The sequence below is a fragment of the Penaeus monodon genome, chromosome 17 (genome assembly GCF_015228065.2).
Source record: "Penaeus monodon isolate SGIC_2016 chromosome 17, NSTDA_Pmon_1, whole genome shotgun sequence".
Lineage (NCBI taxonomy): Eukaryota > Metazoa > Arthropoda > Malacostraca > Decapoda > Penaeidae > Penaeus > Penaeus monodon.
Genome location: NC_051402.1, coordinates 4,568,539 through 4,594,090, shown reverse-complemented (window position 1 = coordinate 4,594,090; position 25,552 = coordinate 4,568,539).

Sequence of the window (25,552 nt, the reverse complement as noted above, 5' to 3'; positions counted from 1 at the left end):
CGGGGGCAATGTCTGACGAGGAACAAAGGACCTTCTCCCCCGTCCTCCTCTTCCTCTTTCTCCTTGCTCCTCTCTTTCCAATTCTGACCTCCACCCCCACCATCCCATGTCCGTGTCCCATCCCCCCCCCATCATGACATCACATCCCATAATACCAACTCCTTGACCACAGGCGACGCGGGAGCATAGGTCAGCCGAGGTCACGTTCCGCCCAGAGCTGTGTGCAAGACAACATACCCGGAGTAAAGCCCAGTAAAAGGAGGGTCAAAAAGCCACCTGACCTGACCCCCGCGGCCCTGACAGCCCACCCACCGACCTCTGACCTGAGCTCATTAACCGCCGCCCGAGGCCAAACAGGCTGGACAGAGGAGCGACACGGACCGCGGTGTCGGGTTGGGTGGCGCCCGACAGCCGCTCGCCCATCGACTACCAGAATGTCTCATCTGCATATGAAAGGCTCCTGACGAGGACCAAATGAATGAGGCTTTGTGACGCACACGCTCTCTGCACAACTACACACACGTGCACACACGCTACGCTTGTTTCGGCCTCACACACTGAACTACTACACCTGCTAGACATATTCTTTTTACGAGGAAACGAATGAAAGAATCTGTTTATGCTGATAGACCAAGGCAGGAACTCTTCGATCCGATCTCCAGGAAGATTAAAAGGAAGCGGGATAAGAAAAGGATGACGAGGAAAAGAACAAGACGGGAGGCTAATTAGAGAACAGTTGCAAGCGCACGAGAGAGCAGAAAGCCCGTTCCACAAAGAGAGGAAGAGACGCGGGAGAAGACGACGAGAACGGAAAGAGGCCGAGATGCAAGCCCCGAGCAGCAGCATCGCCCAAACCATCTCCTCTCCCCCCTTATCCTCCTCCTCCATCATTCCTCTCAAACTCCTAATCCCCCCCCCCCCCACCACCAAAAAAAAAACTCCTACCCGCTCTGCCTTCTCGTCTCTCCTTCTCCCTCTCTCCCCCTCACCCTACATACCCTCCCCTCGACCCCCTTTGATTTCTCTCCGTCTTCCCCCCACCCGATACCCCCGTCCTTCCTACCCCTCTATAGCTTCTCGGACCTTGGCCCACCGCCAATCCAACCGTCCGACCCTTACTGGGCGCTCTTTGGGAATCACGGGAAGAAAGAACAATCAATCTAAATTTCCTTATCAAATTATACTTAAATCGGAAAATAGCTTACTGTCTGGTCATACCTAACGGAAAAAGAAAGGAGTAAATAAATAAAATTCCTTATAAAATTATAAAACTATAAATAATCAGAATAAATTAACTTATAAAGTCTAGCATACATAAACGATTACATATAAAAATAAAGAAATCTGATGTTTTACATATATTACGTGTGCTTACACACACACACACAACAACATCATACACATTACACACGACACACATACACACCCCCCACACACACACACACACACACACACACACACACACACACACACACACACATACATACACACACGCATACTAATTCAATAGACAGATATGAACATTCCTGGTGATTGATTAAATATCAATACAGTAGTATTTAAATGATACTGCTTCACCCAAAAAGAAAAATATTTATCATACACATTACTACACTGATCTCGTTTATCATTAGATGCAGTTGCCAAAGTGTAATAAAAAAAAATCCGAATTTATTATATATACAAACATAAATATATTCATATACATATACATAGATTCATATATATATATATATATATATATATATATATATATATATTTATATATATATATATATATATATATATATATATATATATATATATATATATATATAATATATATAATAATAAACATATGTGGAGAGAGAGAGAGAGAGAGAGAGAGAGAGAGAGAGAGAGAAGAGAGGAGAGAGAGAGAGAGAGAGAGAGAGAGAGAGGCAGAGAGAGAGAGAGAGAGAGAGAGAGAATCCTACTTACCCTTCCGTACCACCTACTAACAAAACGAAGATATATCATACGAATGGAAATCATGCTACGGCAATTTTCTCAAATTCCACCCGAGACACACCTCCCCGCGACCTTCAAAACCGTCGCATCGAAAGCCCGTTGATTCCAGACCCACGCCCACCCGCCCGCCCGTCCGCCCGCCCACCCGAACGCCCGCCCATCCGCCCACCCGAACGCCCGCCCGTAAGCTCGTCTGCCCATAAGCCCGTCCGCCCGTAAGCCCGTCCGCCCACCCGGCCCTCGGAATAAGTGGATACCCTCGTCTGGATGTTTCAAGTGGCTCGGAGAATGGGATGGGAACGAGGGAAACGGAATGATATCCCCAGCGACTGAGGGGAATAAAAAGGAAGAAAGGAAGAAGAAAGGAAGAAAAAGAGAAGGAAGATCGGAACGTGTTGATTCCGCAGATCTCGCCTCGCAGGCCAGTGAACGCCGCGGAAATTATAGTAAACCCTTTCTGCCCTCCATAATTTTCAGACGCAAGACGAACTGACCATATTAAACCAGAATATGCAAACTCCATCTCTTTCCCTCCACCCTTTTACGACTCCCTCCACCATAACCCCACCTCCATTCCCCCACCACAATCCCCATCCTTTCCCCAACTCCCACTTGCCCCTTCCAGGTCCCTCCCTCCCCTCACTCCACCCCATTCACGTCCCCATCCCATTTCCCACATCCTAACAGCTCCCTCCATCCCCTCCCTTACAGAGCCTCCCTCCCTCCCAAATCCCACCGCCCCTCCCTCTTCCCTCCATAGTCCTACCGACCCTCCCCCTTCCCTCCCTACCCCCCTTCCCCCTCCCTCCCCCTGTACACAAAGCCCAGCAGCTCACGGAAATGCCATCAGCGAGGCAGCTGAATGGCCCTCCCGCGGCATTCATAAGCGCCGATCCCGCCGCCCGCTCGCCGTCCGCGGAGATCAAGGCAGGTGGAGACTAACGAGGCAGGTGAGGAGGCGATTTCGCTGCGGCGATTCAGGCGAAGGTGAAAGGCTGTGAAAGGCGGGGTGAATGGGGGAGGAAAAGCCAGGCGACAAACGGAAAAGGGGGGGGAGGGGAGGGGGGGAAGAGGGAGAGAGAGGGATGATTGAGGGAGAGGCTAAAAGAGAGATAGACACAAGCAGTTGAAAGAAGGGGGGGAGAGAGAGAGGGGGAGGGAGGAGGGAGGGGAGGAGAGGGAGGGAGGGAGGGAGAGGAGGGAGAGAGAGGGAGAGAGAGAGAGAGAGAGAGAGAGAGAGAGAGAGAGAGAGAGAGAGAGAGAGAGAGAGAGAGAGAGAGAGAGAGAGAGAGAGATGTAACAATAAACATCATCAACCCACGGCGTGCCATACACCGCTAAGCCGTACGAAATAAGGGAAAACTAAAGGTCCGCCGCCCGGCTACGAGAAGCTGCCCCAGCGGAGGCCTATCCCCGAAAACAAGACCAGACGGAGGCGCGGGGACTTATCCAATTCATCTCAATAAAGGTCACGCGAATAAAAAAAAAGAAAAGAAAAAAAAAGTTGAAGCCAAATGTCTGCATCAAATGGCAACCACGCGGACGTAAGCTCACCCAGGAAACAGCTCGCTCAAGCGTTGCCATACAACCACACACGCGACATAAAACAAATCAACACCAGCAGCAGCGACAACAACAAAACAGCGACGCGCAACAACAAAGACCTGTCAAACTGCACACGCAACATCTGGCTGCTAAAGGACTCCCCATCGCAAGTGCACGCCCGATCGCGGGGGACTTAAGAGCACGAGAAAAGGTCACGGAGATGGCAATGAGAGGTGAGCGAAGGAATTAAAACAGGTGTCATGAGTTGAAAGGTCAAAGGAACAGGAGCGAAGCCGGGGGTTACCTGGGGTCACGTGAAGTCGAGATAATCTTATCAGATAAGAATATCACACCCTACATATATTTTGGAAAAATGTAGAGGAACCATAATAATAGTAATAAGATATATCGATTTTTGTAATAAGTAATATTAGAAAGATTATACTACACTCATCAATTTAGAAAGAAAATAGTTTTCCACTATCACGCCATTTTTCCGTACCATTTAAAAACTAAACTTCCCCTGCGGACCTATATTTGGATATCGAAGACACGAACCAAGTAAACCCAACTAGCTTTAGATTTTCTAACATAAATTGTGACACATTCTAGTGATCTTAATTACCACACAAAAATAACTTCCTGCAAGTAAGCATTAAGTAGGCATGGCACCAGCGAATCTTCCTCGACCATGTATCCAGACTGAATAACATACTCCTTGTATTTTCGATATCAGTATGAACAGGAATTTCTCTCACTTCCTATTTGAATAAAACAAATAGCAACTGAAATCATCTCGAAAAACACCTGGAACTATGCACACATTTCCAAACAAAACTGAAAATCAGGAAGTTAAAAAAAAATGGAAAACGACGTTCTTGAATTGCTTAAGATCAGTAAAAAATAATAATATAAATAAATAGATGAAAAATATGAGTTTCTTCTCTATCTATTTGGCGATGCACTAGTTGCCAATATTTAGTATCATCACAATCCCCACGATAATCAATAAAATTATAAAGGCTACATAATTAATGCACCAGTAAACATCCTATTCAAGGTAACACCAGAAGGAACATGAGATAAAAAAGATAACGATGACGTAACTCACATTTCTTCAACACTTTATCACATCAAAATTTAAAAAAATATATATCATCTGAATTTCTTATCCTCAACACACACACACACACACACACACACACACACACACACACACACACACACACACGTATATTGATAGAAAGATAGACAGAAAGACAGTATATATATACACACACACAGATAGAGGTATATAAATATGGATATAGATACACACACACACACACACACACATACACATACACATACACATACACAACACAACACACACACACACACACACACACACACACACACACACACACACACACACACACACACACACACACACACACACACACCTGATATGAACTACTATACATTCGTATTTATATATGCATACAAATGTAATGTATCTATCCACAGTATATACACTGACAATTCAGTGAAATTCCCGACGCCCGATCACACCCTCGTCTAGCTCCCGCAGGTCACTAGGCACCAGCTGATTCAGCAGATTTCCCCGGTCTTATCTCTGGCCCATCGCCGCCGCGCCAGGCGATGGGCCTTATCTCGGTGACGTCACGGTTCACGTGCATGTACACAGCTTTAAGGTGGGTTTGTAGTGTTACGAGTTCGTGGATGTGCCTGCGGCTGCACGGGTGAAAGACTATGTAAATGATAAGAAAATGAACATGGGAATATGTAATCATTCATAGGAAGGTAAAATAAAGTGCATGGAAAATGTAGCGGTGGGCTGAACTACAATTCTTAATCTTTTTTCGCCGATGCACTCGCTAGCACTGCCTCGTCGACCTCTATACGTACCTTCCTCGTCCTCTCCTGCGCCTTCGGCTGGGTCAGGAAGATCCAAGAACAACCTACTGAGACGAGCGGGAGGAGACATTCTCAAGAGCTGTCCTCCTCTTCTTTTTCCCCTTTTTATCTGTTCACACTTAGTAAATCCATCTATCGCGTTTTGTCCGTTTTTCCTTCGCGTCGCAACGACTCACGGCAGCGTCGACGTACTATGACACAGAACGTATCGAACGCCTCGTCACTCGAGGACCACCAATCAGAAGGAGTGCCACTTGAATCGGGGCACCGCGCCACTACGAGGGGGTAGGGGCGGCACTGGGCACACGGCCCGTGGGGAGATCGTCCCAGGGCAAGGGGACGCGGCCCTTCGCTCTCAGCCACGGACGCGAGGAGCGGGCGACAGGGACGCTCAGCGCGTGAAGTACTCGACGCTCCTTGTTGCTTCCCACTGTCCTTCAACGAGACTGAGGGTTCTTAGCAGGCAACGGTCCGCGGCCTTATCAGCGGCAGAGCCTGATAACGCTAGGATTTATGTGGGCGCGCTAACACCCCTCCCCTTCCCCTCTTAAGCCTCTCCAACCGATAAAAGCCTACCTGACTCATGCTCGGGAGATTCTAACAGTTAATCTCCGAACACATGCAAACATGCAAACGAAATTGAGATAAAATACCATTATACCGCCGCTCACTTACCAGTTCACCGGAAATAACCCCCCATTAGCATTTAAACGCCAAGTAGGCCTACCTACCGCGTCCCCATCCCTATCGCGTTCCCTCTCCCATCCTCTTTCCCACCTCTCCCTCTCTTCTCTCTCCTACCCTATCTCTATCCCCCCCATCCTTCTCCTCCTCCGCCCCCCCTTCCAGCGCCCCAGCAATAAAAGCCGACGGTGAAATGAGCCGCAGTCCACGTGTTTCCATAGGCCTAACATCATTCACGTGGCGCGGCGGAGGGCGTGTCAACTGCCACTCTCACTCCCGGCCCGTAGATCGTTCTCTCCTTAACTATGCGAGTCCGAAGGTGTCGCAATCTCCCGACAAGGACCTTGGCGCGGCTTGTAATGCATAAACAAACCCGTTTCGTGGGCCTAAACCGGATCGTTTCTTTCTTCCATTCCTTCTTTCTTCTGGCTAACTGATTCTGCTTTCTCTGTCTCCCCTGTGACAACTCACTCAAATCTGTCTGTCTGTCTGTCTGTCTGTCTGTGTGTCTGTCTGTCTGTCTGTCTGTCTGTCTGTCTGTCTGTCTGTCTGTCTGTCTGTCTGTCTGTCTGTCTGTCTATCTGTCTGCCTGTCCGTCCTTTTCCTTGTTTTCATGCAGCTAATCTCAATACACTTCGATTCTTTCCCTCCTTTCCTTGCTTACCAACAGCCTTATAACTCACTCAACCCACTGACATGTTACTTTACTCTCTACAATCTCAGCCTGTTCCTAATCCAAACGAGATTACTCATGCATTCCCTTTAAATTGATCCCAGTCTCACCTAAGTGTTGACTCAGCGCCTACCAGACTCACGGTCCTTACTCATCAAAGTCACGGTCACCCATACAAGGTTGCGCACTCTGCCCAGGCCATGTTTCTTCTATTTACTTCTTGCTCTTTCTCTATCTTTCTCCACTCTTTCCCTTTCCACCCTTTATTCCTCCACTCTGCATGTTTATCTTTCTTATTTTCTTTTTTTCAATCTCTCTCTCTTCCTGCCTGCTTGCTTGCTTGCTTGCTTGCTTGCTTGCTTGCTTGCTTGTTGCTGCCTCCCTTCCTCTCTCTACCTCTCTTATCCTCCCTTCCTCTCTCTACCTTCCTTATCCTCCCTTCCTCTCTCCACCTCCCTTCCCCTCTCTACCTCGCTTCTTCTCTCTACCTCTCTTATCCTCCCTTCCTTCTTTCTCTCCTCCCCTATTCCCGCTCTCCCTTTCCCTTCTTCCCCACGCTTTACTGCGTCTGTCTTTCTCGAGAACAGACATGCCTGACCTCTGACTGACCTGAAGGCGGTGCCATAACCGAAACGCCTTCCCCAAACAAGGCGTTTTTATTTACTAATTCAACTTGATATCAGCTGAGCAAACTGTGTGGGGTCGAGATTTTATCTAAATCGCTGAGATTCGTGTTCAAGTCTAAATATGGCTTCCTAATAAACAGCGTCGAGGTAAAAGGAATAAGACGACAGAAAGATAGGAAGGGAGGAAAGAAGAAGGAAGGAGGGAACGAATAAGGGGGGGGGGGTAGGAAGAGAATCTGGTTGGGAGACATAAAGGAAATGTGGAAGTGAAAGAGTGAAATGAAAGGAAGACTGAAAAGCAGGAAAGGAGGAGGAGAGGAGGAGGAAAGCAAGATTAGAAATATATATATATATATATATAATATATATATATATATATTATATTATATATATATATATAGAGAGAGAGAGAGAGAGAGAGAGAGAGAGAGAGAGGAGAGGGGAGAGGAAAAGGGGGGGGGAGAGAGAGGAGAGAGAGAGAGAGAGAGAGAGAGAAGAGAGAGAGGGAGAGAGAGAGAGAGAGAGAGAGAGAGAGAGAGAGAGAGAGAGAGAGAGAGAGAGAGAGAGGAGAGAGAGAGAGAGACGACCGGAAAGAAGGAAGGATGGAGACAGGAGGGAGGAAAGACTGGAACAGACGAACGGAGTGAGGGAAGACTGAAAAGAGAGGAGAGCATGAATGAAAATGGAAGGATGGGACTGAGAGAGAAGGTCGAAAGAAAGCAGAGGAAGGAAAGGTGGGAGGGAGAGAGGATATTACATGGCTGATGTTTACTGGCGGGATCACGCAGAATGGCGGAGGTTTTGCAAGACTTGCAACCGTCGGACTCGAAAAGCGAGCGAATATGGAAGAGGGAAGAGAAGGGAAAGAGTAAAGGAGGCAAGGCAGGACGAGAGGAGAAGAAAGCACGGTGAAACGAGAGGAAAAAAAAAAACTGAATAAGCATGGAGGAAACTACGTATAAAGCAAAGAGAGTTGAAAGAATAGGAGAAGGGAATCGAAAGAGGCCAGGCGAGAGGAGGAAGCAGCGAAGAGAAGAAGCGGAGACGAGAGAAAGAAGAGTCCCCGACCGGAAAGAGCTCACGGCCACCAGCTGATCCATCCCAGCCGGCTTGAAAAAGGTAAACAGAGAGCATCACGCACAGCGATCCCGCCAAAACACTCGAGGGAAATCGAGCCCAACGACTGCATGCATCATATTGCGGCCGCAACAAGGCCATGTCGAAACCCCAGCGGACCTTCCGAGAGAACCAGGGAACCAGGGAGCCACAGAGCCTCGCCCACTACGGCAACATCAGCAGGTGAGCCGGCAACAGCAGGAGGAGCATGTGCACAGCTGCGCCATGCCTCGCCTACCGAAGCGGAACCGGACATACACGCCGGCATGCAGCGTGCACTTGCACGAGGCGGGCGCATGCGTGGGACACGCGCGAACACCACATGGAAGTAGAACTCGGACGCACGCAAACAACGACGAGCTTTCATACCGCGCAGACTGTGTGCATGTCACGAAAATGTGATGTAAAAATGCATTTAATATCAATATGACACAGACATACACGCAGATATCACATATGCCCCAGCGCACACATGCACGCACGCACACACACTAAACGAGAGAGAGAGAGAGAGAGGGAGGGAGGGAGGGAGGGAGGGAGGGAGGGAGGGAGGGAGGGAGGGAGGGGAGGGAGGGAGGAGGGAGAGAGGAGGGAGGGAGGGAGGGGAGGGAGGGAGGGAGGGAGGGAGGGAGAGAGAGAGTGAATCAGACGCACACAGCAAGAGAACGCAGGTAAATCCCCCCCCCCTTTTCCTCCTCTTCCCCTCCCTGTCAGGACCACCGTAATGCAGCTACCGAAACAAACCGAAGTCTCCTCTCCCCACGGCTCCTCTTCCCCTCCTTCTCCCCCTCTTCCCCTCTCTTTCCCCTCCGCCTCTTTCCCCTTCCATCTCCTCATCTGGAACCCATTCTCCTACGCCCTCTCCCTACCTTTATCCTAATTCCTTCACTCCCCCTTCGCATCTCCCTTGGTTTAATCACCCCTTCACCCCCCCTCACCCCCAACACGCAATGCTCAAACCCCCTCCTCTTCCTCGCAGCGACTGCCCTCTCCCCGGCGGTCGATCACTCGGCTTGCTTCATCGTGACATGGGGATCAGATAATTCGATTTATTATTATGAGGAAAGCCTAGGTCCGTTTCCCCCCCTCTTCATTTGGTTCTTTATTTGTTGTCTGTCTTGCAGTCTGTGTGTCTCCGTCTTTCCCTTCCTTCTCGTTCTTCCTCTACCATATCACTTTTCACCCGCCCCCTCCTCTCTCTCCCCTCATCCTCTCTCTATAACTCTTCCTTTGCCTCCCCCTCCCCCCACCCCCCCCCTCTCTCTCTCTCTCTCTCTCTCTCTCTCTCTCTCTCTCTCTCCCTCTCTCTCTCTCTCTCTCTCCCACTCACTCCCTCTCTACTCTCCCTCTCTCTCCCACTCACTCCCTCTCTCTCCCACTCACTCCCTCTCTCTCCCTCTCCTCCTTCTCCTTCTCCTTCTCCCTCCCTCTCCTCCTTCTCCTTCTCCTCCCTCCCTCCCTCGCTCTCTATTTTTCTCCCTCTCCCTCTCCCTTTCCCACTCCCATCTCAAGCATTCATAATATATGATTTCTAATCTCTCCCCCTGCCTCTCTCTCCATCCCTCCATCCCTCCTCCCCTCCCCTCAGCATTCTCAACTAAAAATAAAACACTCGACGCTTAAAAAACGAACTCAGAAACGATCCACTGACATATCAAATAGACAGCCTAGTCCCGCTCTGTCGTGACGTAATAAAGCGTTTCAAAGCGTGAGATTCGACCCCGATTTTCCCCCACGGCAAAATGATCCCTCTGAGGGTGTGACGTAAGGGGTGATTTTCAACATTCTGCTGTCTTTTTTTTTTCTGCATCATGATTTCTCGTGATTGCGGCTGACAATGCTGATGATGGTTTGCGTTCTAATAAATTTTAAATCTGCTCCTCCAGTTTTTCTTTTCTTTTTTCTCCATTATTTTCTTCTTCTTCTTCTTCTTCTTCTTTTCTTCTCTTTCTTCTCCTTCTCCTTCTTCTTTCTCTCTTCTCTTCTCTTCCTTCTTCTTCTTCTTCTTCTCCTCCTCCTCCTTCTTCCTCCATTCCCTTTGCCTATTTCTTACATTTTACAGTTTTAATTTGTCAAATTAGCCCTCATTCCGCCTATCTCTGTGGATATGCCTGTTTACGTTGTCTGGTATGCCATTTACAAATCTATCGCCTTGTCTATCAGCCTCAGTTAACCGTATCTGTGCTACCAGTCTTCAACCGTCATTGCTCTTCTATTTAGTGTTACATCTGTCTATCTATCTGTGTCTACCAGTCTTCAACGCTACCCTCTGTCCTCGCCTCAAACGTCCTGGCTTCATCTGTGTCTACCAGCTCAATCCCTATTCATCGTCTATTTAGCTCGGTCGACCATCTGTCTTTTTGTGTTAAGTCTTCACCGTCTACTTTCCTCCATCGCCTAATGTGATACACCTTCTTGTCTAAGCCTCGTTACAATGCTATCCTCTCCTTAGCCGGGAAGCCGCCTCAGCGCCCGGACTGTCCTCCCCCCGCCGAGGTTGCCCCTTTACTTGCCGCAGTGCACCCCGCATAAATTATTCATCCTCATTCATTACGACCGAGGAGTCGAATTCACTACGAAGGGCATCCGTTTTTTTGTGTTTTTTTAAGACATTAATCAGCGGCTGAGGCGGCTATGAATTGCCTCAAGACCCGTGCGGCAAAAAACCTTGTGTTTATTGAACACTAAACTCTTCTTGATTAATACTAATAAAAAGTGAAACTCATAAAGTGCTAAAATCCGATCGGTCTGTGAGGGAGGGAGGGAGGAGAGAGAGAGGAGAGAGAGAGAGGAGAGAGAGAGAGGAGTGAGAGAGAGAGAAGAGAGAGAGGAGAGAGAGAGAGAGAGAGAGGAGAGAGGGGAGAGGAGGAGAGATGAGGGGAGAGAGGGGAGAGAGGGAGGAGGAGAGGGGAGAGAGGAGAGAGGAGAGAGGAGGAGGAGGGGAGAAGAGAGGAGGAGGAGGAGAGGGGAAGAGGAGGAGAGGAGAGAGGAGAGAGAGAGAGAGAGAGAGAAAGGAAAAGGAGAAGAGAGGAGAGAGAAGGAGAGAGAGGGAGGGGAGAGAAGAGAGGGGAGGAAGGAGAAAGAAAGAGAGAGAGAGGAGAGAGAAAGAGAGGGGAGAGAGAGAGAGAGGAGAGAGAGAGAGGAGAGGAGGGAGAAAAGAAGAGGGGGAAGAGAGAGGAGAGAGAGAGAGGGGAGAGAGGGAGAGGAGAGAGAGAGGTGGGGAGAGAGAGAGGGGAGTGATTGGAGAGAGGGGGAGGAGAGAGGAGGGGAGGAGAAGGGGGAGGGGAAGAGAGAGAGAAAACAAAGGGGAAAAAGGAAAAGAAAGGCAGAGAGAAAAAAGAAGAGAAGCAGAGAGTGCGAGAGCGCCCGAGCAGGAAGGGGTGGGCGGCCGCGGGCGAGCGAGCGGGCGAGCCACAATGAACAAGAGGTCCCAAGAGCGGGCGGCGCGAAGTTAGGCAGCGGTTGATGATGTCATCCCTTAATCATGGGAGGGAAACTAAAGCAAACTTCCAAGGCAGCGAGCCCCCGGGGGAAGGGCTGTAGCCGATGATTGAGGGCCAATAAAGCCCGTGTTCAGGCATAATCGAGGCTTGTTCGATATTATTTTCGCACTCTTCACTGCTTCCTTCATCACCATCTTCATTACTTCCACCATATCCTGCGTCGCTTCTTTTTTTTTCTTTCTCCACTTCCTCTCCCGTTCCTCCACCTTTTCCTCTACCACCATACTTCCTTTCCTCTTCCCTCCTCTCCTTCTTTCAACCATTCCTTTCTCCCCTTCTCCTATACAATCCTCTTCCCCTCCCTTTCCTTCTTCCTTATCGACCAACCTACCCCACCTCCTCTCTTCATCCCCTCCCCCCACCCCAGACCCGCCTCCTACGCACTCCCCCCACCCCCCTCGAGCCATCAGCCAAGAGGAAGTATGTGATAAAACAATCCAAGACTTTAGTGACATCGTGGGAACGCTCCGAGGAAGAAGGGCACTGGTGAGAGCCGACAGTCGCGTCGCCGCCTCCAAAGGGGTTCAAATACTTCGATGAACACTGTGGCGCGAGATGGCACTTCGGGTCCCGCGAGAACGCACGCCTCCAGGAGAGTTTGGTTGGACGTGCTACCTCTATCCGCACTCCCTTCATGAACAACGAAACAGAAACGTGGCGACAGATAAAAGGAAACAAAGACAGAGGGAGAGGGAGACGATGGAGAGGAGGGAGGGGGAGGGGGAGGGGGAGGGGGAGGGGGAGAGGGAGACGATGGAGAGGAGGGAGGGGGAGAGGGAGAGAGGAGGGAAGGTAGCTAGGGAGGGAGGGAGGGAGAAAAAGAGGAAAGAGGGGTAATTTAGACGTAGATATATAGACATAGAGACACACATAAGACATACAGACATACGTGTACATAGACAGAGAGACACATACGACATACAGACATACGTGTATACCTACATATATATACAACATCAGAGAAAACAGTACAAGATAAACACAAACAATAAATGATATGTAGACTGATAAACACTCAAACAGACAATAGAAGAGATCGAGACAAACAGACACCGACCTAGACAGCCTTAATCCCGAGGCACCAAGCTGTATACATACGTACGTGTACGTGTACGTGTACGTGTGTGTGTGTGTGTGTGTGTGTGTGTGTGTGTGTGTGTGTGTGTGTGTGTGTGTGTGTGTGTGTGTGTGTGTGTATGTGTATGTGTATGTGTATGTGTATGTGTGTATGGTATGTGTACGTGTGTATGTTTGTGTGCGTGTGCGTGTGCTTGTTCGTGCGCGTGTGTATGTGCGTGTTTATGTCTGTGTACGTGTGTGTGTATGCGTGTGCGTCCCCGCCTCTCTCCTCCTCCATAAGGACGTGGAACCAAGTTTTCCATGTCCTTAATGGAGCGTGACGGAGAGGGTGAAATTGCCGGCATAAGTGGATGAAGAAAAAGAGAAAAAAAATGTAGTGGTTAAAAAGGTCCAAGAAATAGCCTCGCGGGAAAGGAGGGGCGAGGAAGACACGGAAAGGAAAACAAAATGAACCAAAAGGAAAATATGCGAATATAAAAGAGGGGAAAAGAAGATAGGAAACAAAGCTACAGTAGAGAGAGACCGAGAGAGCAGATGAGCAAAGGAAAGACAGAAAAAAAGAAAGAGAGAGAGAGAGGAAAGAAGACAAAGCGGCAAAGAAAAAGGGATAAACGACGGAGACAAAAGTGACCAAAAAAGGCAAAGAGAGCCTCTAGCGATCCCCCCCCCCCCCCTCACAGCCAGCGAAAGTACCAACGTTCCTATCTACGCCCCCCCACCCCCTCCCCCCCCACCTACACCGCATACCAAGGAGGCGCATCAACAGATCAAATAATCACCGATGAATGATGATGAGGGCAACACGCCCACGCCCCGCCAAGGCTCCCTCCGCCCACCGTGCATTCCCTCTGCACGTCCTTTGTGTGGCGCTGGCACTCTCTCAGGCCTGGCTCTTCCTTTTTCTCTTTTCTGTGCGTGTGTGTGAGAGTGTGAGTGAGTGAGTGAGTGAGTGAGTGAGTGAGTGAGTGAGTGAGTGAGTGAGTGAGTGAGTGAGTGAGTGAGTGAGTGAGTGTGTGAGTGAGTGAGTGAGTGAGTGAGTGAGTCAGTGAGTGAGTGAGTCAGTGAGTGAGTGAGTGTGTGAGTGAGAGTAAGGATGAGAGAGAGAGTATGAGTATGGGTGTGAGTGAAGTGAGAGAGTGAGGGTGAGCGCGAGGGTATAAGTGTGGGTGTGAGTGTGAGTGTGAGTGTGAGTGTGAGTCTGAGAGTGAGTGTGAGGGTGAGAGTGAGAGCAAGAGTATGAGTGTGGGTGCGAGTGCGAGTTTAAGTGTGAGGTGTGTATGTTTTTGCACGCGCGCGTGAATTCGTGTGTGTACCGTGGCATGTCTTTCATTCCTCATTCCCTCATCTCCCTACAGCTCTCTCTCCCTCCCTTTCTTTCCCTTTCTCTCCCCCCCCCCCTGAAGCCCGGGCCCTGATCCTGAAATAACAGGCCGGCGTCTATTCTCGGAACGCGCACTGAAGCGGCTCGGGTTTTAATCCGGGTCAAACATCGCCACGATCGCGAGATGAAACCAGAACGGATTAAAAACAAATCGAACACAATGAGATCCGAAGGTAATACAACCGCGGGGCCTTTTGCAACCGGAGAGAGAGAGAGATGTACTCGGCGAGGAAAAAATATGTGTGCATTGTTCTCTCATTCTCTCTCTCTCTATCTCTCTCTCTCTCTCATTCTCTCTCTCTCTCTCTCTCTCTCTCTCTCTCTCTCTCTCTCTCTCTCTCTCTCTCTCTCTCTCTCTCTCTCTCTCTCTCTCTCTCTCTCTCTCATTTTTTTCTATTCTACAAATATTAATGAAAGTTCGCTTCAGTTTAAGTCACGCTGATTTAGAGCAATTGATCTTAATTCCACTTAAGCCTCCTTTAACAAGTTTAGTTTGGTTAAGTTTGCCTTAATTACCATCAATCAGATTCGCCTGATACCATTAATCAAAAAGTTTGATCACCACGCGGTCTACAGAAATCAGTTCAACCCAACAAACAAACTGACAGGCAAACAAACACAGGCAGCAAACAATAGGGAAATAAACAGACAAACAGACAAATGGGAGATTTAAGGGGGAACTTTAATATATCCTTCGAAGAATGTGAGGATCGACAGAGTGCCACCGCTTCCTTAGTGCCCTTTATGAGTGGCACTCGTTCCTCCGCTCCCCTCTCGTCCGCTCTCGCTCTCGCTCTCTCTCTCTCTCTCTCTCTCTCTCTCTCTCTCTCTCTCTCTCTCTCTCTCTCTCTCTCTCTCTCTCTCTCTCTCTCTCTCTTTCCACAGGCCCTCCCCCCTTTCCTCCTCTCCTTCCTTCGTTTTCTCCCTCTTCCTTGCCTCGTTCCATCTCCTCCGCCTCTCACATCCACCCAATTTATCCCGAGTTCCATCCTATCCACTTGGCCATCCATCTCCTTCCCAATTTTCCCACCCCGATTCTTGTCCGGAAATATGTGGAAGATTTTGTATCTCCCTCTCCCTCCCACACAGCCCCCCCCCCCAACATCCCAGCACCCCCTCTCTCCCACGTGCTCGGTCTTCCAAAAGTTTCTTTGTGCCCCGCTGGCTCCAGGCCTTTTAATGTAATCATTTTCATGGCCAGTCCAGGCGGGGGAGAAGAAACACAGCCATATGCCTATGATATATATATATATATATATATATATATATATATATATATATATATATATATATATATATATATATATATATATATATATATGCGTGTATATGTATATAGATAAGTAGATAGATAGAGAGGTAACTAGACATATACAAAGACAGAGATAGACAAACAGACAATGATAGACAGATAGCCAAACAGAGGAAGAGAAAATAACAGCTAATGATACAAATACATAAAACCTCTACATAAAACGCATACACTTCCCTAACGAGGAGGAAAAGGGAGGTTGGTATCAGCTTTGGTTGGGTAATTCGAGGTACCTGAGGCCGAGGGGAGATGAGGGAACGCGAACGTGACAAGGAGCTGGCGAGGGGAAATCCAGATGCGGAGCTAATTACGGGGGGCAAGGGGAACGAGGGAACCAGGAAAAGGGGGAAAGGAGGAAGAGGGGAAAGGAGGGAAGAGGGGAAAGGGTCGAGAAGAGGGCGAAGAGGGGATAATGGGCAAAGAGAAAGTGAGGGTAAGAAGGAGACAAAGAATTGGAAAGCGGGGGGGGGGGGGGGTGATGAAAGTGGAAGAGGGACGAAAGGGATGATAAGGAGGGCGAGGGGTGAAAGGTAGAAAAGACAGAAATGGGGAGAAAGGCATGGGATGGGAGAAAGAGGGGTGAGAATCAATGAAAAAAAAAACGAGAGAAGAGAACGATAAAGGAGGATGAGGCAAAATAGAGGATAAAAGAGGGAGAACGGATGAAAGGGCGATAAGAGACAAACATCGAACGAGGCAGGGGGAGGGGGGGAGGGGACGAACCAGGGAGGAGGAGGGGGCTCAGGGGTGACATTCCACGCGGCGATAATGAGGGTCACAATTATTACTTACTAATGAAAGCCTCGCGTGTCCTGAGGATGGACTAAAGTAAAAGGCAGTAATTGTAAGGCGCTAGAGGTTGCACAAACAAAGAATGGAAATGGAAAAAAATTGAAATAAAACCAATTAAATTTAAATAATGGTGTCAGGCGGGGACAGGAAATGACATGTCAAGAAAGCACTCTTGACGAACGACGAATGACACTTCCATTTCGATTTTTTTGGCAAACGTCTCTCATTCCGTCTTTGAGAGAGAGAGAGAGAGAGAGAGAGAGAGAGAGAGAGAGAGAGAGAGAGAGAGAGAGAGAGAGAGAGAGAGAGAGAGAGAGAGAGAGAGAAGCAGAGAGAGAAGCAGAGAGAGAAGCAGAGAGAGAAGCAGAGAGAGAGAAGCAGAGAGAGAGAAGCAGAGAGAGAGAAGCAGAGAGAGAGAGAGAGAGAGAGAGAGAGAGAGAGGGAGAGTGTGTGTGTGTGTGTGTGTGTGTGTGTGTGTGTGTGTGTGTGTGTGTGTGTGTGTGTGTGTGTGTGTGTGTGTGTGTGTGCGCGCGTGCGTGCGTGTGTGCATGCGTCACATGAAAAGACATCGTTCCGAACATGAACATGGCATAAGCTCTGGTCCTAATCAAACCATAATCATGAGAAGTGGCACCTGCTTGGTGTAAATGAATGTCTGGCATAACATGCTGAACGTTCATCCATTTGCAGATTAGAATAAAATATTGGTAATGGAGAAACTGTTTTAAAACACCATTACAAAAGCAATACTTAGCAGTATCAATATGGTATATATTGATGATTCCTGGAGACTAGCTAAGCAGCATAAGATCGAATCCTACGAGAAGCAAACTGCCAGAGAATTTAACACAACGCCAAGAAAGTTGTTCTTATAAATCATTCATTCTATTTAAATTCCCGACCCTTCATTTTCGCAAAACTGCTATTTGCGGAAGGCTAAGCACGCGTAACCTTGCACCATTAAATATCTTTGTCCTATATTGCATCAGTTTACCAATGTGTTGATTTATTTTGAATGTTGCAACTAACATCAAAAGTTTCTTGGAATTTTCAAGTAATCATACGCTGCAACATGAATGGACAACCTCGACTGCAACGAATGCCGAGTGGGTGATTGAATGTTAATGCAATTAAGCGATTTCCGTTTTCCTTGGAGGTAAAAAAAAATAGTTATATACTGTATTTATACTTTTTTGTTTCAAATTAACGAGAGCAGCATGACTGAATGACCTGCTACTGAAAGCGTTTGGTAACAGTGACAAAGTATCGCCATGATTAAATACATTGGACAGAAAATTCACGGATTCCATTAATTTCACTCAGAGACTATTGGATCCTCGGAGTACCATGCTATGGAGGCTTCCACGCTCGTCCGTTTCAACAGTTTCGCTTTATGCAATTTATTTTTCATATCATATTTCTCTGAATATTGTATGCGTATACGTGCTCGTACAAGTAAATAAGTATCTCTGCGTATTTATATGTCACAACTATTACCCAAAGCTTTACTCTGCATGCTGGGTTAAACCCCCAGCTCCTTTTCCTTCTCCTAAAATTCCCTTTCCTCCACCTCCTTATCCTTCCCCTCTACCCTATTCCTCCTTCCCACTCTTCCTTCCAAACTTTAGACTTCAAAACTTATATACCAGTGCGTTGGTATGTGTGTATCCCCTTTGGTGCCAGAGCCAAGGCGAAACAGGTGGCCCGGGCGCGGCGGCGTCCAGTCCCGGATGTCATCAAACCGGCCGCCAGGATTATCGGACTCGCGAAGGGCGGAGGGAGCGCCTCGCCGGCACACGTGGGGATGCTGGACGACGAGGGAAGGGAAGAGGGTCTGAAATTAAAGATCAAGATAAAACGTTCCCATTTCTGACACGGGGGAGGAGAAAGTGAGAATGGACACGAGGAAGAAAAGGGCGGAGGGTGAGGATTAGGAAGGGAAGAGAAAAATGAAAATAAAAGTGCCAGGAAAAAAAAAAAAAAAATCGGGATACAGAAAGTCAAAACGGTGACACAGGAGAGGGAAAGGAAAATGTCTAAAGAAAAAAAAAAACGAAATAAAACAATAAACCGCCGAAAAATACAAGACCGACTAGTACTCTTTACAACACATTGCAACATTTCTTCCATGTTCTGCAATCTCTCTGATCCACGCCCATCCGACGATTCCTAAGGGGCGGGCGGACGGCGCAGAGGACAGCACCGCCAGGGGAGTCACCGCAAGGGGCGTCACCAGATAATATTTAGTTACGGAGTTCGTACAGTACGGGACGACCCAGCTACGACATAATGCTAAAGCTATATCACCTACACTGCGAATTAAAATGATGCAGTTGCTTATTAGAATATTCAGGCATATGTTTTACTGCGAAGTCATGAAGTAACGGGCCAGAAGATTGAACAAACAGACCATAAAAAAGCAAGCGGCTATAGGGTTCACCATCAAAATCAAACCACACGGAAATGCACAGTCCCCTCTTCCTTCGATCTCTCTCTCTCTCCTCTCTCTCTCTCTCTCTCTCTCTCTCTCTCTCTCTCTCTCTCTCTCTCTCTCTCCCTCGCTCTCTCCCTTCCTCCCTCGCTCTCTCCCTTCCTCCCTCGCTCTCTCCCTTCCTCCCTCGCTCTCTCCCTTCCTCCCTCGCTCTCTACCTTCCTCCCTCGCTCTCTACCTTTCTCCCTCGCTCTCTACCTTTCTCCCTCGCTCTCTACCTTCCTCCCTCGCTCTCTACCTTCCTCCCTCGCTCTCTACCTTCCTCTCTCCCTCCCTCCTGGAGTCCGTCCGTCTCCCCTTCCTTTTCTCCCATCCTCATCCCCTCTTTCCTTCCTTCCCTCCCTCCGTCTCCCCTTCGCCCCTCTCCTCCGCCCCCCCCCCCCTCATCCCCTCTCACTCTCCCCTCGTTCTCGTTTCCCTCCACTCGGACACGGCTTATAACCCTCGCTCGCTCCCTGTTAAACGCTGCACGGACTGGGAAGTCAGATACACAATGGATAGTGTTGCAAATGGAGCAGATAGATCGCAAGCAAATAGCGAATTGACAAAAGAAATATGTGAACAATATATGAGTAATACAATGTTAAGCACAAGATGCAAATAATTAATCGAACATTTTCGTAAATGAATGCAAACCAATTACAAAAAATGTAGTTCCCTTTCGGGAACAAACCTGCAGGACACGAATAATCGGTTTTTCATGTAACGATCTAAATCGCCGTAAATACAAATAAACAAAGACTACATAAAATAAGATAAACAAGATAAACAACAGGACAGATAAAAACAAAAGCTAACAGCACTCCGCAAAGCAAGATGGCGCTTCTCACACACACGCCTGTTTCAAACTCACTCTCGTCGCTATTTCTCTTTTCTCCATTCCACCGCTTTCATCTTTCTCGTCTCCCTCTTTTTAACGTTTTTTCCTCTACTGTATCTCTCCTTTTTTCTGATTTTCTTTTTTTCTTTCCTTTTTCCTCTTCTGCTCTCTATTCTAATTTCATCTTTATCTCTCTTGTTTATGCTGTCCCCTTGTTTGATTATTTCCTGGTCTTCATTTCTCAGTTACCCCCTTTTTCTCTTTGGTCTACTTTACTTTCAAATTTCTTATTTATCGTCTCATTTTTATAGCTTGTTCCTTTATACCGATCTTCCCATCTTCCTTATTTCCCAGTTATCATTTTTTCTCCTTTGTTTGCTTTCCATTCCAGCCCATTTCAACTTCTTTCATTCCCTTCCCAACGAGATTTCCCCTTTCCATCCACTCCATTCCCTAGCTCGAGCCCACGTCCTCCCCTTTCCCCCTTCGTTCTCCTCCCTCCTCCTCTCTTTTTCTCCTTCTTCCTCCTCTACTTTTTTCACTATTCCTTCTTCCTTCTTCCTCCGCTCCTTTCTCCTTCTCCCTCCTCCCGTCTCCTCCATCTTCCGACGTCACCTTAAAACCGACCACCACAAGCACCGCCGCCTATTTCCCCTCGTGGCCCCCTCCTCCCTCTCATCTACCTCCCCTCCCCCTCCCCCCCTTCTCTCTCTCCCACATCTCCCCCTGTCCCTTGCCCCCCCCCCTTCCACCCCCCTCCACCCCTCAGATGTCTCATCCTGCCTGACTTATGGCGTTCATCACGGGCGACCTCACCGTGCTAAACACTCCCGCCTGTTCTCGCCGCTTGTACGTCATCTCTTCTTTCCTCTTCCTCCTCTGTGTGTGTGTGTGTGTGTGTGTGTGTGTGTGTGTGTGTGTGTGTGTGTGTGTGTGTGTGTGTGTGTGTGTGTGTGCGTGTGCGTGTGCGTGTGCGTGTGTGCGTGTGTGTGCACGTGTGCGTGTGTGTGCGTGTGTGCGTGTGTGTGCGTGTGTGCGCGTGTGTGGTGTGTGTGTGTGTGTGTGTGTGTGTGTGTGTGTGTGTGTGTGTGTGTGTGTGTGTGTGTGTGTGTGGTGGTGGGGGGGGGGGGAGTGCGTGCGTCCGTGCGTGTGTAAGGCTGGATCGAAGGATGGAAGGATTGATACATATACAAAGATAGACTGATAGAGGCATCTATATATAGGTTGCTAGATTAATAGACAGGGTTAAATAGACTAATATATGGATGGATGGACTGATATAGATAGATAGATAGATAGATAGATAGATAGATAGATAGATAGATAGATAGAGAGAGCTAAAGAGACAGATAGATGGATGCATAAACAGGCTGATAGGCTGACAGACAGTTTAAGAGTGTGTAAGACAGTTCATGTACGTATAAATGCTTATGTGTGTGCATTTACGTATCATCTTATCGCATTCCTTCATTGCAGGAACTTGCCCAAGGCACCGTGGCAAGGTGCGGCGAGGGGCGTGGCCGGCTGCGGAACGAGATGACGGGCAGGCCACGCCCATCCGATCACGACCCACGAACCCGCGACTTTAACCCAGATGCCCATAGCGCCCACCGTCGCCCACTCGCCCACCCGCCCACCGCACGATGCAATGTCGCTCCGAATGCAGGACAGATTATCTCCCTCACGCCCGCACGATATCTCACGCCCGCATCCTCGCCTCCGATGGGAGGGGGTAAGGAGGGAATGGGAAAGGGAAAGGAAGAGGGAGAGTGTTACCGCTGATATATCACATATTTCATATCAGCAACTGGTATATCACATATTTTGTATATCACGTATTCTGTAGCACTGCGATCGGAGAGCCTCTATGGTTTTAATTCATCTTCTGTGTTACAATCGCCGAGAAGGCCTCGGCGAGTACCACTGGGTCAACACATGGTCTGTATCAACCGTAAGAGCTGACCTGTCACAAAATGTTTGCGCGAGGGGTCGTGCCATAGGAGGTGATGGCGGCTCTTCATATGATCGATGTTGGGAGATAGCGAGATCGCGACCTAACTAATTTATAACATATGAAGTAGAATGTTACTTGACGCTGTAGCCTGTGTATGTTTAAAGTGTGAGGGCAGTTCGAGGGGAACCTCAGTGCCGTCAAGACGCCCATAACACTCTGGAATCAGACCGTTAAGCTGATATTCTGACTGTTCCCGCAATGCGTATGTATCCAATATTTGTAGAAGGTTCTTTATTACATAATCTAATATACATTGTTATTTAGTGGCTTTGTATATTGTGTGCATTTTACAATCTATGTATTAATTAACAGGTTTGACCGCTACCGAATAAATCTTAAGCGAGTGCTACGCAGTGGTATCAGTCACCCCACACCCATTGACAAATCATAGGCGTTCTTCGGCGGCCACAGTCAAACGCAAAGGGTGTTAATTACCAAGACGACGTAACACGGAGCCGAGGGCGGGTACATCCCTGTCGGCGACGGACGGCGGAAAGGGCAGCGCGCGACGACTGCACGGGACGAGGAGATCCTGCAAATCACCAGTCAAATACCCATACCCTCGGTGCTGCATTGTTGCAGAGTCAAATACCCATCCCCTCGGTGCTGCATTCTTGCAGAGTCAAATACCCATACCCTCGGTGCTGCATTCTTGCAGAGTCAAATACCCATACCCTCGGTGCTGCATTCTTGCAGAGTCAAATACCCATACCCTCGGTGCTGCATTCTTGCAGAGTCAAATACCCATACCCTCGGTGCTGCGTTGTTGCAGAGTCAAATACCCATACCCTCGGTGCTGCATTGTTGCAGAGTCAAATACCCATACCCTCGGTGCTGCATTCTTGCAGAGTCAAATACCCATACCCTCGGTGCTGCGTTGTTGCAGAGTCAAATACCCATACCCTCGGTGCTGCATTGTTGCAGAGTCAAATACCCATACCCTCGGTGCTGCATTGTTGCAGAGTCAGATACCCATACCCTCGGTGCTGCATTCTTGCGAAGTTAAAAACCCACGGTGTTGTGTTTATAATGGATAAAAACCCACGGTGTTGTGTTTATCACGGAGCAAAAAACCCACGGTGTTGTGTTTATAACGGATAAAACCCATGGTGTTGTGTTTACTATGGAGTTAAAAACCCACGGTGTTGGGTTTATTACGGAGTTGAAAACCCATGTGGTTGTGTTTATAATGGATAAAAACCCACAGTGCTGTGTTCATCACGGAGTAAAAAACCCACGGTGTTGTGTTTATAATGGAAAAAACCACGGTGTTGTGTTTACTATGAAGTTAAAAACCCACGGTGTTGTGTTTATAATGGATAAAAACCCACGGTGTTGGGTTTATTACGGAGTTGAAAACCCATGTAGTTGTGTTTATAATGGATAAAAACCCACGGTGTTGGGTTTATAATGGATGAAAACCCACAGTGTTGGGTTTATTGAAAAGCAAAAACAACCCACGGCGTTATGTTTATTACAGATTTAAAAACCCACTGTGTTGTGTTTCTTATGGAGTTAGAAACCCAGGTGTCGTGATTCTGACGGATAAAAACCCACGGTGTTGTCTTTATTACAAAGCAAAACATCCCACAGTGTTGTGTTTATTACAGAGCAAAAACCCACGGTGTTGTCTTTATTACAGAGCAAAAACAACCCACGGCGTTGTGTTTATTACAGAGCAAAAAGGCGCAGTGTTGTGTTTATTACAGGCAACATACCCACAGTGTTGTGTTTATTACAGAGCAAAAACCCACGACGTTGGATTTATTACAGAGCAAAAAGGCCACAGTGTTGTGCTTATTTCAGAATTATAAACCCACGGTGCTGTATGATTACAGAGTCAAAAAAAAACTACAGTGCTTTATTGACTACAGCAGGAAATCCACAAAGCCGTGTCGGTCAGATCTCGGGAGACACGTCTCCCGCTGGAAATAGCTGGTGGACACAAGAAGGGATGGAGGCGGAAATGGACATACCTAGCGACGGTGTTACGTGGATAGACAAGGATATACGAGAGTCAGGCTGAGCGACAAAATGTGTGACAAAATGTCATCAGTCTCAGATCAAACCCCACACTAGGTGTATCTGAACCTATTATTCGTGACGTCCACACGTGGCTGGAGATTTCCTGTCTCTTCTGACGTCTATTGGCACCACAGAATCCTGTCTTATTGGCTGAAGTCCTAATGCATGGCGATCCCTACCTGGCGTTAATGCCCAGTACTGGAAGTTGGCATCAGTGCCTTTGTGGAAGCGGTACAGAGGACGTGCAGATGACTCCTTGTGCGAGGACCTTGTGCAAGAACCTTCTGCGACGCTATATTGTGCCCATTTTACAGTTCAGTGGAGACGATTACCATGCGTGGGACATAGTGGTTTGGGGCATCTTCACCTGAGGATTTTCTGTCTACTGATCCCATCAGATGTATAGTGTCAGGTACATTATACTACAGGTTATTTTGCTGAGTACTGGAGAGGTTTTTCATCTCGGCGGCCCGATGTCCTGGGAGGAGTCTAAGTTCTGTCGTATTCTCTCCTTGTGATTGGGGACGTGGAGTTTTTTCCCTTGTCCAGCAGCAATACGCTAGGGATTTCAGTATCCCTTATCATTGCCGTTTTTTGGAGTACCTGAACACATTGAGGATGCGGCAGAGACAGTTGAAGCCATCTCAAAATCTTCAGGAAGGAGACCCTGTCCTCATTCACCCTAGGAAGGGTGATAGGGGCTATGGCCGGTGAAGATGACCAATCTTCACCAATCACCGATCAGACCAATCGTGAAGTTATGCCTCTTAGAAGCATTATCCGAAACAGGGAGATTATTTGGTTGCTCCACTGTGGAGCAAAAGGGGGAGTGTTACCGCTGATATATCACATATTTCATATCAGCAACTGGTATATCACATATTTTGTATATCACGTATTCTGTAGCACTGCGATCGGAGAGCCTCTATGGTTTTAATTCATCTTCTGTGTTACAATCGCCGAGAAGGCCTCGGCGAGTACCACTGGGTCAACACATGGTCTGTATCAACCGTAAGAGCTGACCTGTCACAAAATGTTTGCGCGAGGGGTCGTGCCATAGGAGGTGATGGCGGCTCTTCATATGATCGATGTTGGGAGATAGCGAGATCGCGACCTAACTAATTTATAACATATGAAGTAGAATGTTACTTGACGCTGTAGCCTGTGTATGTTTAAAGTGTGAGGGCAGTTCGAGGGGAACCTCAGTGCCGTCAAGACGCCCATAACACTCTGGAATCAGACCGTTAAGCTGATATTCTGACTGTTCCCGCAATGCGTATGTATCCAATATTTGTAGAAGGTTCTTTATTACATAATCTAATATACATTGTTATTTAGTGGCTTTGTATATTGTGTGCATTTTACAATCTATGTATTAATTAACAGGTTTGACCGCTACCGAATAAATCTTAAGCGAGTGCTACGCAGTGGTATCAGTCACCCCACACCCATTGACAAATCATAGGCGTTCTTCGGCGGCCACAGAGAGGGATAGATAGATAGATAGATAGATAGATAGATAGATGATAGAGAGAGAGAGAGAGAGAGAGAGAGAGAGAGAGAGAGAGAGAGAGAGAGAGAGAG